This window comes from Podarcis vaucheri (assembly GCF_965113315.1).
Source record: "Podarcis vaucheri genome assembly, chromosome: 10".
NCBI lineage: Eukaryota > Metazoa > Chordata > Lepidosauria > Squamata > Lacertidae > Podarcis > Podarcis vaucheri.
Genome location: NC_138748.1, coordinates 64492239 through 64502976, shown reverse-complemented (window position 1 = coordinate 64502976; position 10738 = coordinate 64492239). Strand labels below are relative to the sequence as shown.

Genomic DNA, 10738 nt, shown 5'->3' with positions numbered 1-10738 from the left:
TTTACCGGCAGGGTTTTATTTCATTGTTTTATTGTGTTGTGAAACACCTTGATATCATTTTAATTAAGGGCTGTTTAAAAAAATATGAGTTGGACAAATAAAGCAAATAATGAATACACCAGCAAACCGGGTGCAGAACCTTCATCTAATAGGGACTTGAGGCAGTTTACAGGCAACAAGGGGGGAGCCTGTCAAACTTCTCTGAGAAGCATGTTCCAAACTCTGGGAGTAGCCACCGAGAAGGCCCTCTCTCACATCCCTACCAAGCATTCCAGTGAGGGTGGCGGGACCATTTTGACTACACCACTATAAGCAATTCTGATTTCATCCCCCCCCAATGATATTTATTGAATTTCATACATAGACATAACTTTAACATAAGAAAGAAAAAGCAATAATAAAAAAGGAGAAAAGAAAATGAAGAAATAAAATATTACAAACCCCACATATACCACCACATACATAAGTAAGACTTAATTAATTGGTTAAACTCCAACTTCATAAACATATTGCTTGACTTCCTTTAATCTCTTCCAGCTGAATTTCCTTGTAACTGAATGTAGCAGTTGTCAATATCATTATTCCATATAACAATATTCCAGTTATAATCAAATTTCCTAACTTTTCTTATCCTATTATTTCTTATTTATTTATTTAATCCTGACTTAATCCTAGGCCTAATTAGTTCTTTCAAGTAATTACAAATCTTTGATATTACAATATTTATTCAAATAGTCTTTAAATTTCTTCCAGTCTTCTTGATATTCCTCTTCTTTCTGGTCGCGGATTCTCCCGGTGAGATCAGCCAGCTCCATAAAGTCCATTATCTTCATCTGCCATTCTTCTACCGTTGGTAATTCTTGTGTTTTCCATTTTTTGGCAGCAATTCTGATTTCAGTACAAAATGTTAGTGTGGAAGAGACTGCCCAATCATGTGAATTTTGCCATTGTCCTGGTCCAGTCCCACCATTAGGCAAAGCGAGTTGGCCACCTCCAAGAGCAAATCTCATGGAAGGGCTACGAAATATTTGTTTATTCATGTAGTATTATTATAATTTTATTGCCAGGTAGAGATGCTTGCAGGGCTTTCTGTCTCAGATGCCAAAATGCCTTAGTTATCCTTGAGAACTTTGGGAGGAATGCAGTTTGGTGCTATGCCAATCATTGGATCTGCTCAAGCTTTTCAGCTTGCCAGAGAGAATGACCCCCTCTCTCCTCACCCACATACTATCCTGGGGGGTTCTCCCAATTCCCTCTTTGGCCAATTTCAGTGTGCATGGGGGGCACACAGTGAGAGGGGGGGATGCCCTCTTGTGCTAGCAAAACTCCTGTTAACAGGATTCATTAGTTAGCACTTCTGCCTCAGGCAGTGAAATGTCCTGGGCCGGCTCTGCCATTGGCTAAGTGTCTTTTGAAATGGGCAACTTTAACTTTCCCATGAGGGGACAACCAAAAAAAAAGCTTGGATTTCATTTCTTTGACCAACTGTGTTCTGCTTAATTGGAACCAACTGTTTCAATTGACTTTGACACACGTTTTATTCCCTCGGAGCTTCCCCACTCACTCTATCAAATGCCAGAGTTGTTTTCTCTTCGTTGTAACCCCAAACATGTTTTCAGTTATAATGAGGGTGGTAAAAGTAAGACACAAAATAAAGCACACAATTAAGTTGGTGTGGTTGTCAGATGAAAGAAATTATGAATGGCTTGGCAGGAAGGATAGAATTACAAGCCAGATCTCTTCAATAAGCCCTGAGCACACATATTTCGTAGAAGAGTTGGGATGGGTTTACCCAGTTTTTCGTTCCTTTCTCATCTGGAAGAGGTTCAGTTGCCCCCCAAAATGGGAGAGCAGAAATGTATTGAATCAGTTTGGTGATGGCCGATGAGTGACTTCATTTTTATTTTAGTTTTTGTCTTCTCTAAGGGGAAAACATGGCCACCACTTCCAGTGGCAGAAGCATCAAGTTTAAGGTTTTGTGTTTTTTTTAAAAAAAAGACCCAACCAATCACTGTCTTCTACAAGACAGGGGGTCCTGCAGATCTCAGCTCATCAGCATTTCTGTTGTGTACCATATTGGAATTTGGCCTGTGTGGTAAAACTAACTCTTTGCAATTCTCTCCCATTAGATATCAATCAGGGCCCATCTCTGTTGTCTATCTGTTGCCTATTGAAGACCTGCCTCTTTTAACTGACATCTTTTTGTGTCAGTTGTATCTTCAGTAGATTTGAATGGTTGCATATGAAATAACACTCTTAATCTGCCAAAGTGACTAGGAGCAGTAAAAAAACCCTTTTCTCCTCATATGTATATTTTTTATACAATTTTGCAAAATGCACTTCCCTTGATGCAAAGCATTTTTGTATGTCATTCTCACCAATATATCCATTTTCATGTACATTTCCCCCTGGTGCATTCATTTTTGTACACGTTGCATGACAACAGAACTGCACTGCAAAAATTCAGAGAAGCATGAATTCTGAAGCTTGGCTTTGTTTTGGTTTGTGTGCTTTTTAAGAAAGCGTGAATTAGGTAGGCTTGCCTTCAGATGTGAACTGAATTGAATTTATCTCCTGTTCCTATTTTATTCAGCCTTCCCATCCTGACTAACGACGTGAGGATTTCCTGGTTCATTCCCCTTGCCATCCCATAGGTTTGCTGTGCCTTACATTCCACTCTCCCTGAATACAAGTTTAGCTAGAAGAATCCTTAAAATAAATTCTGTAATGGAATCTTTTGGTTCCTTTGCATTGTCTGCCCCTGAATACCACTGCAGTTCACCATAGTTTTTTTTTTTTCATCTCTCTTCCTCACAGTAATAATGATGTGCATGTACACACTGCTGCGAGTTATACTGGCCGAAAAAGAAGAAGAAAACTTGGTGCTATTATATAAATGGCTGTATGAAGATGCATTTTGCCTCGTGTTTTATCAATGCACAGGAGACGATGTAGACATTCAGAAGCATCTTGCAGAAAAGATTCTTGATGCAATCATATAGATGATCACATCAGTGATGTGTTTATGCAGGAGGTTTTTTTTAAATAATCAATGTACAGCATTTATCCATGGAGTTAAAAAGTCATGAATGGGCTGGAAGCTGCAGGAAACAGCGCATGCTCCAGTCCCAGAATTAAGTTTAGAAATTATTATAGGTAGATCAGAAAAAAGAAGTCAAATACAGAGCAGAGAGTATTTTCTAATGGAACTGAGGAAATCTGTTTCTCCTTTTAAGTAACAGCATCTGTTGTTGTTTAGTCATTTAGTCGTGTCCGACTCTTCATGACTCCATGGACCAGAGCACACCAGGCACTTCTGTCTTCCGCTGCCTCCCTTGGTCAAACTCATGCTGGTAGCTTTGAGAACACTATCCAACCATCTCGTCCTCTGTCGTCCCCTTCTTCTTGTGCCCTCCATCTTCCCCAACATCAGGGTCTTTTCCAGGGAGTCTTCTCTTCTCATGAGGTGGCCAAAGTATTGGAGCCTCAGCTTCAGGATCTGTCCTTCCAGTGAGCACTGAGGGCTGATTTCCTTCAGAATGGATAGGTTTGATCTTCTTGCAGTCCATGGGACTCTCAAGAGTCTCCTCCAGGACCAGAATTCAAAAGCATCAATTCTTCGGCGATCAGCCTTCTTTATAGTCCAGCTCTCACTTCCATACATCTAGATACATCTAGATACCCTTAATGAAGGCAGTCCCAATACATTTTTGCAAAAGCTTAGATGCTTCCCCCATTCCATATAGGGATGTCGACTCAGCCAAAGCATCTAACCTCTGCTTATAAACCTCAAATGAAGGCGATTCTACCACCTTCTGCCAAACTGATTTGTTTGCCTGCTGCGTACCTGATGACATCATATATGATGTCAGGTATAGGGCAGGAAGGTATGGCTTGGGCCAAAGAGGGAGGTATGGCAGACCTAATTACGCCCATGGGGGTAGAGGTTCCCTAGTGAAAATATAAAGCACAGCAGGAAGAATCAAAAAGGGAGTTTATCTGAGTGGCAAAACAATGGGGAAATGAAAAGTTTAACCGCTTCTGCCCTCCCTTCTCCCAGGGACTTTTAAAAGCAGATTTCCCAGCTGCACAAATTGCCTGTCAGACACCACACAATAAAATAATACGAAGAAGCCACATGAACACAGAGCATGATTTGCTTTTTGTTTACATCTCCTATCAGTGGCAGTTCCTCCATCGGAGTCAGAAGTACTTATCTACCATTCAGTGATGATTCATTTATGGATCAGCCTTAGTTCGGTAATGTTATCTGCCTAAAGAAGAGTGGATTCTGGCCCCAAATAAGGTGTTTCAATACGGTTTGAGCAATTTGTTTTAACTATGGACACTGAGTGCATTCTACCCTTGAATAATTTGTGTGCATGCTGTCCCTGGCATTGCCTGCTGTTTAGGTGCTTAAAAAGTCTAACTCGTCTTGTTTTCCCAAAACCCATTTTTCCAACAGCACATTATCAGCTTCACAACAGCACACTCCCCTCCGCCAAAATGCACATTTTGTGTCCAGCTGCACACCCTGCGTTCTCCATTCTAAATCTGCTACCCCTCCAAAGTAGTCCATCTCCTTTTCTTTTTCATTTTGACATATTTAGGCATGGCTCTAAGAATTAACATATAGCTTGTAACCAGCCCATAAAATGAAAGCCAAAAATGAAAGGCAAAGTTGCAATTCAGTTTTTTGCCACCACTCCCTTGCCTGTTTGCAATCGTCCCCAAGCAGGTGGAAAGCTCTTGTACAAATATATATTTTTTAAAAATGCGCAGTTCCTAATGCTTGTTCAGGAAACTGACTCACTCATATCTTCTTGCCCTATTTTTATAGTTGTGATTCACACTTTCAACAGAAAGGGAGAAAACAGCTCAGAAAAAGGCAGAGAAGAGGCAAGAAGAAGAAGTTATCCAGGGGTTTGGCTGCGCGAGAAGTTTCTGCCGTAAATAAGCCAGTGCAAAGCCCCAGAGGAATGCTTGTTTTGCTTGAAAGGGGGACGCCATCTTCAGCCAAGCTTATTTCTTGGTTCGGGAAAAGGGGTTAATCTAAATCAAAGTGAGACCCTCTGGGATCAAAGTACAAGGGTCTACAGAGGAGACCAAAGCATCTTCTCCTCTCTCCTCCCCCCACCCTTTCCCTTTTCCGAACTGTGCTTTAAATTTAGCTGTCTGCGGGTTTTGCAATTGGAAAAACAAGAAGTGTTTGAGTGCTCAATCCAAGATACACCACCTCACTCCCCAGCTGAAGACCAGGCAATGGGATATGAGAGAGAGAGAGAGAGAGAGAGAGAGAGAGAGAGAGAGAGAGAGAGAGAGAGAGAAGGGAATGATAAGCTATTAAGAGTCATGCCGGATCAGGCCCACCTAGTCTGGTATCCTACTTTTACAGTGGTCAACCAAATGCCCGTGGGAAGCCTGCAAGCAGATTGTGAGTGCAACAGTGATCTCCCCAGTTAAGAGTCCCAGGAACCAGTATTTAACAGGGGAGGGAAGCATAGAATCATAGTATTGTAGAGTTGGAAGCGACCATGCAGGAATCTTTCGCCCAATGTGAAGAAAGCCCATGTTGCAGGAGAGAAATTGTCAGGTGTGCATGCAGGAGCCAGGCCCTGTGACCAATAGGTCTTTGCAGGACTGGGGCCTTCCTAAATTTGTTCTGAAGAGGCAAGGCGCAGCCACACAGGTAAGGCCAATTGGTAACTCACAGCACCTGGTGGCAAGAGCTGGGAAAGGATATAAGGTCAGCATTTCCCTTGCTGCGTTTGGCTTCTTGCTTCCTGATCCTTGAACCTTGGGTTTCTTGACTCCTTACGTCTTGATCCTCGGACCCCTGACTTCATGAGTCCTTGCTTCTTGATCCTCGGACCCTTGATTTCATGACTCTTTGCTACCTGACCCTCAGACCCTTGGCTTCCTGACTCCTGGCTTCTGGACTCCCGTTCCTGCTCCCACCCCGCCATCTTGCCCCCAGTCCTGAAGTCCCCAGCCGGGACTTCAATCGCCCTTGAACTAGACCGTGACAGAAATGTCCAGCCGAGCAAAGCCTCCCTCCCTCTCCTGGAACCTCATGCTCTGGAGTCATGGTAGGGATGGGTGCAAAGACAGATAAGAATATGAGAAGAGACAGAGCAAAGACCACTCTCCATATGCAATGGCTTTTCAGGGTGAGCACTGGGAGGAGGAATCTGGAGGCCCCCGTGACCCCACAAAGGCATGCTTGGGATATGGTACCATTTATATCTTGTGATTTCATTTTCCCTAAAAACAAGCGAACAAACAAATAAAGTGCAACCTTTTGAGCTACTTGATTGTTAACATAGTAATGTTAAAGCACAAAATCAGCATCTTTTTTTCTATTTGCATCTCGCTTTGTGGGGATGCTAATCCTTCACCACCTTTTGTAAACAAGCACTTGTCAATCTGTTGAAATAATTCCAGCCTGGTGAAATAATAAAGGGGGGAAAACAACAACAGCCCAGCAACCAGGAAGCCTTCCAGAGAGGCAGGCAGGAAGTTCATGGGAGCTTTAGTTAATCTTCAGAAAAGCAAGCTCCATGACTCCCTTGTCAGTGGCTGCTCCTTTCATCTATTCTTTATAAGGAGTCCATTGAACTTTAATTAATATATTTAAAAAAATAAATCTGGGTTTCATCAGATTTCAATGTGACTGACACCACGCTGCTTACTAAAAGCTGTACAAAGCACCAGGATGGCGGATACAGTGCATGAAGCTTCTGGCAAGAGAGTCATAGCAAATGATCAGGACATTTTGCATTGGAAATGGTCCCCATATAAATGCTGGGGAACCACCGCCTCCCTGCTCTTTGGCAACAACACCTCTTGCTGCTGCAGGTGTGCAGTGAGCCAGGCCTCCAATGCAAACCATGACTGGCCTAGGAGATGTTTTCGGAAGTTATCCACATCATGCCCGATTACATCATCCAAGCTAGAGCAAGGGTGGGGAGCCTTTTCCAGACTGGGGGCCAAACTCCCTCACATATAACCTTCTGGGGGCCACAGGGTAGCAGTGGGTGTGGCCAGGGGCCAGAGTAAGTGAAGCAACAGAAGTGAGTCTCACCTTCACCCAGTGGCTATGTGAAAGTCAGAGGTATTGACATTCACACATCGTTCCAGCATCCATCAAGCCAACAAAGGAGTATCTGCACAGTTCAAAGACACATTGCAGACAGGAAAAGGTTAATAATAATAATAATAATAATAATAATAATAATAAATTTATTTATTCCCCAGCCACTCTGGGCAGCTTCCAACAAAATATTAAAATACAGTAATGCATCAAACATTAAAAGCTTCCCTAAACAGGGCTGCCTTCAGATGTCTTCTAAAAGTTTGGTAGTTATTTTTCTCTTTGACATCTGGTGGGAGGGCGTTCCACAGGGCGGGTGCCACTGCCTGGTTCCTTGTAACTTGGCTTCTCACAGTGAGGGAACTGCCAGAAGGCCCTCGGGGCTAGACCTCAGTGTCCGGGTAGAACGATGGGGGTGGAGACGCTCCTTCAGCTATACTGAACCAAGGCTAGTTATAAAGATAAAGGATCCCTGGATGGTTAAGTCCAGTCAAAGGCGACTACACGGTGTAGCGCTCATCTCACTTCAGGCTGAGGGAGCCGGCGTTTGTTCCCAGACAGCTTTCCAGGTCATGTGGCCAGCATACCTAAACCACTTCTGGTGCAACAGCACACAAGAAGAGGACAGAGGTGGGACAGTGGTGGAGTGCCATGGATAAAAGAGGTGGAGCCAGGATGAGGCATGTCTTGCATCTGTGCAATACTGTTGCACTTAACTGGCAAAACAACCTCCAGATGTCATTGGATGCTGACCAAGGCAAGGATCCCTTCTGTGTGGCAATGCTGGGAGAAATCTACCAAGTGTGGCCTTGAGAGACAAGAGAAAGACTACAAGGGCTGGAAGAAGGCAAGGTTCTCTTTACATTTCAAAAGAAAAGAAAAGCATCAATGGAATCCAACCTGCCCTGGCATCTTTGATGTCTATGGAACCCATAGATCCAAGCCACTTCCGCAAACTGACACTGGTTCCTGAGTCTCCCCCAAACCACCCAATACTTAGCATTGATAACAGCTGACAGATTGACAGGCCGTCATTAGAAAGCACTGCCCACTGCCGGCCAAACATTGGCACATTGGTTTGCTGCTTTCATCCAAGGAGCTCAAGCCAACGTCCATGGACCTGCCTTCTCCACTCATCCTCACGGCCACCCTGTGTGGTAGCAACTCCGTGGCTGATTGGAAATTTGGACCCCTGTCTCCTAAATCCTGGTCCAACCCTCTCACTGCTACCCAAAGCGACTCTCAAATGTACATATGTAGTGAGAAGTTCTGAGCTTCAGCCGTGGGAAACAAATGGCCGGTTTCTGCAATCTCCTTTGGGGTCTTATGGCTTTAAAACTCACTATATAAAGCTTAATTGAATGATGGGACCTTTGCTGTATCAGGTAAGCATTGGATCGAGGGCTTTATCCCTGCTATCGATTTCCACGGTGGTGGTCAAAACTCTTTGTGAAAGGATTAAATATTTTTGGGGGGCGGGGGGTGACTTGCTTCCATCCCTCGGCACTCCCCTTGGCTGATTTAATCTCCATTCCAGAGGACAATTCCAGAACCTAGTGTAGTGCTTTATGACATCTCTGTGACAATCTAGGCTAGAGACAAGCACCAAATAAATAAGGATATGTACGAAGATCTGTGGATTTTTAACATTATATAAGAGAGGGTTTCAGCCTCCCAATTGCTTAACAACACCAACATAATACCGCCTTCTTTGTTCTAAATTAGAAAGCTGAAATGAAGGAAGCCTAGGAGAAAACTAGATGTGTGTTCCCATTCTGGTTGGAACATAGGAAGCTCCCTTATACTGTTAGTCCACTTAGTTCAGTATTGCATGCACTGACCGGCAATACTCCAGAGTTTTGATATGAAGGTCCATCCTAGTTCTACCCGGAGGTGCTAGGGATTGAACCTAGGACCTCATGCCTGCAAAGCAGAGGCTCTAACACTGAGCTACAGAATTTGCCAAGTAGCAACACAAGAAGCTGCCTCATACTGAGTCACACCAATGGCCCATCGAGCTCTACAACAGCGTGGCGTGATTCCCCAGTGTTTCAAGCAGGGAACAATGAACAAATAAAAAATGAATTGTATGCTGAAGAGGCTCCTCTTTAACCTAGCCTTTGACTCTCTCTCTCTCTCTCTCTCTCTCTCTCTCTCTCTCTCTCTCTCTCTCTCTCTGTGTGTATCTGTCTATTCCCTTGACTATAAAGGTAAAGGGACCCCTGACCATTAGGTCCAGTCGTGGCCACTCTGGGGTTGCGGCGCTCATCTCGCTTTATTGGCCGAGGGAGCCAGTGTACAGCTTCCGGGTCATGTGGCCAGCATGACTAAGCTGCTTCTGGTGAACCAGAGCAGCACACGGAAACGCCATTTACCTTCCCACCGGAGCGGTACCTATTTATCTACTTGCACTTTGACATGCTTTTGAACTGCAGGGACCGAGCAACGGGAGCTCACCCCGTCGCGGGGATTCAAACCGCCGACCTTCTGATCGGCAAGCCCAAGAGGCTCGGTGGTTTAACCCACAGCGCCACCCACTTCCCTCCCTTTACTATAGTTAGTTAATTAATACATACATAAAAATAGCAGCCATGTAAATAAAGTTTTCTCCTTCCACTAGCTATTTTTCTATGAAAGGTCTGTGGGGAGGATGTTTTCTTCAATCTATTCTCCCTGAATGCCTAATTATTGCAGTTCTAGTCCTATTTGTCAAAACTGAAGCTTATCTAACTTTACTTTTGGGGGAAATGGCTACTTTGGTAACTTTTTGCAGGTCCACACCATACATTTAAAGCTCATGTCTCTCGCCTCCCCAAAAATCCTTATGAGACTTTAGGGTTAGGGTTACAGACTCCGCTAACCCAGAAATAGTACCTTGGGTTAAGAACTTTGCTTCAGGATGAGAACAGAAATCGTGCGCTGGTGGCATGGCAGCAGCGGGAGGCCCCATTAGCTAAAGTGGTACCTCAGGTTAAGAACAGTTTCTGTTTAAGATCCGACTTCCAGAACGAATTAAGTTCTTAACCCGAGGTACCACTGTATAACATTAGTATAAAATCAAACAGTAATTAAATTACCTCCTAAAAATGGTGTTGATCTGCCCTTAAATTTCTCCTCTTATCTTTTCATGTTAACAGGGGTAATGCTTCATTCTGTCACTAGATGTCACTGTTAGCAGCTAATCTTTGCCTAAGGAGGCCTGTGTCCTGAAATAGCAGTTTTCTGTCATGAGGTGCTGCTGTTTGCTGTTTGGCTTCTGCACGTAAGGATTCCTTCTGTGTTCTGACAGAAGAAGAGGAAGTCTCCTTTCCTCATGACTCAAAGTGTGCTGAAAGGAGCTGCTAGGCCCACATCAAAAAGGCTGCTTCCTTCCAGCCCTGAACCTGCTGTCCACGCATTAGCATGGACATCTGAGACAGGGAACCCTTCAAAGATCTACACATGAAGGTTCTCTTGGGTCCTGGAGCTGTGGCTAAAAAGGCACTCGTTTCTCAGATATGGATGCTATTGTGTGGACAGGGAGAACCCATGTGACAGGAAGGACCAGAGACACAGCCCCACTGTGATGGCCTGGGACTCGGGCTCAGACTCGGAACCAGAGGAGACTCAGTCTGCACTGGATCCTTTGCCTCAGGCATCATCTGA

The 10738-nt window shown here is 44.1% G+C and overlaps 1 long non-coding RNA gene across 2 annotated transcripts; it reads right to left on the bottom strand.

Moving 5' to 3' along the window:
• Positions 1-6177: 6177 nt before the first annotated feature.
• Positions 6178-8563, bottom strand: LOC309541505. 2 transcript variants are annotated; one of them, XR_014223769.1, is made up of 3 exons: positions 7994-8563; positions 7085-7166; positions 6178-6264 (listed from the first exon to the last, which is right to left on the bottom strand). It is a non-coding gene; the product is annotated as an uncharacterized lncRNA (long non-coding RNA). The 2 variants fall into 2 exon arrangements; XR_014223770.1 differs by having other exon boundaries at positions 8437-8563.
• Between the last annotated feature and the right edge of the window lie 2175 nt (positions 8564-10738).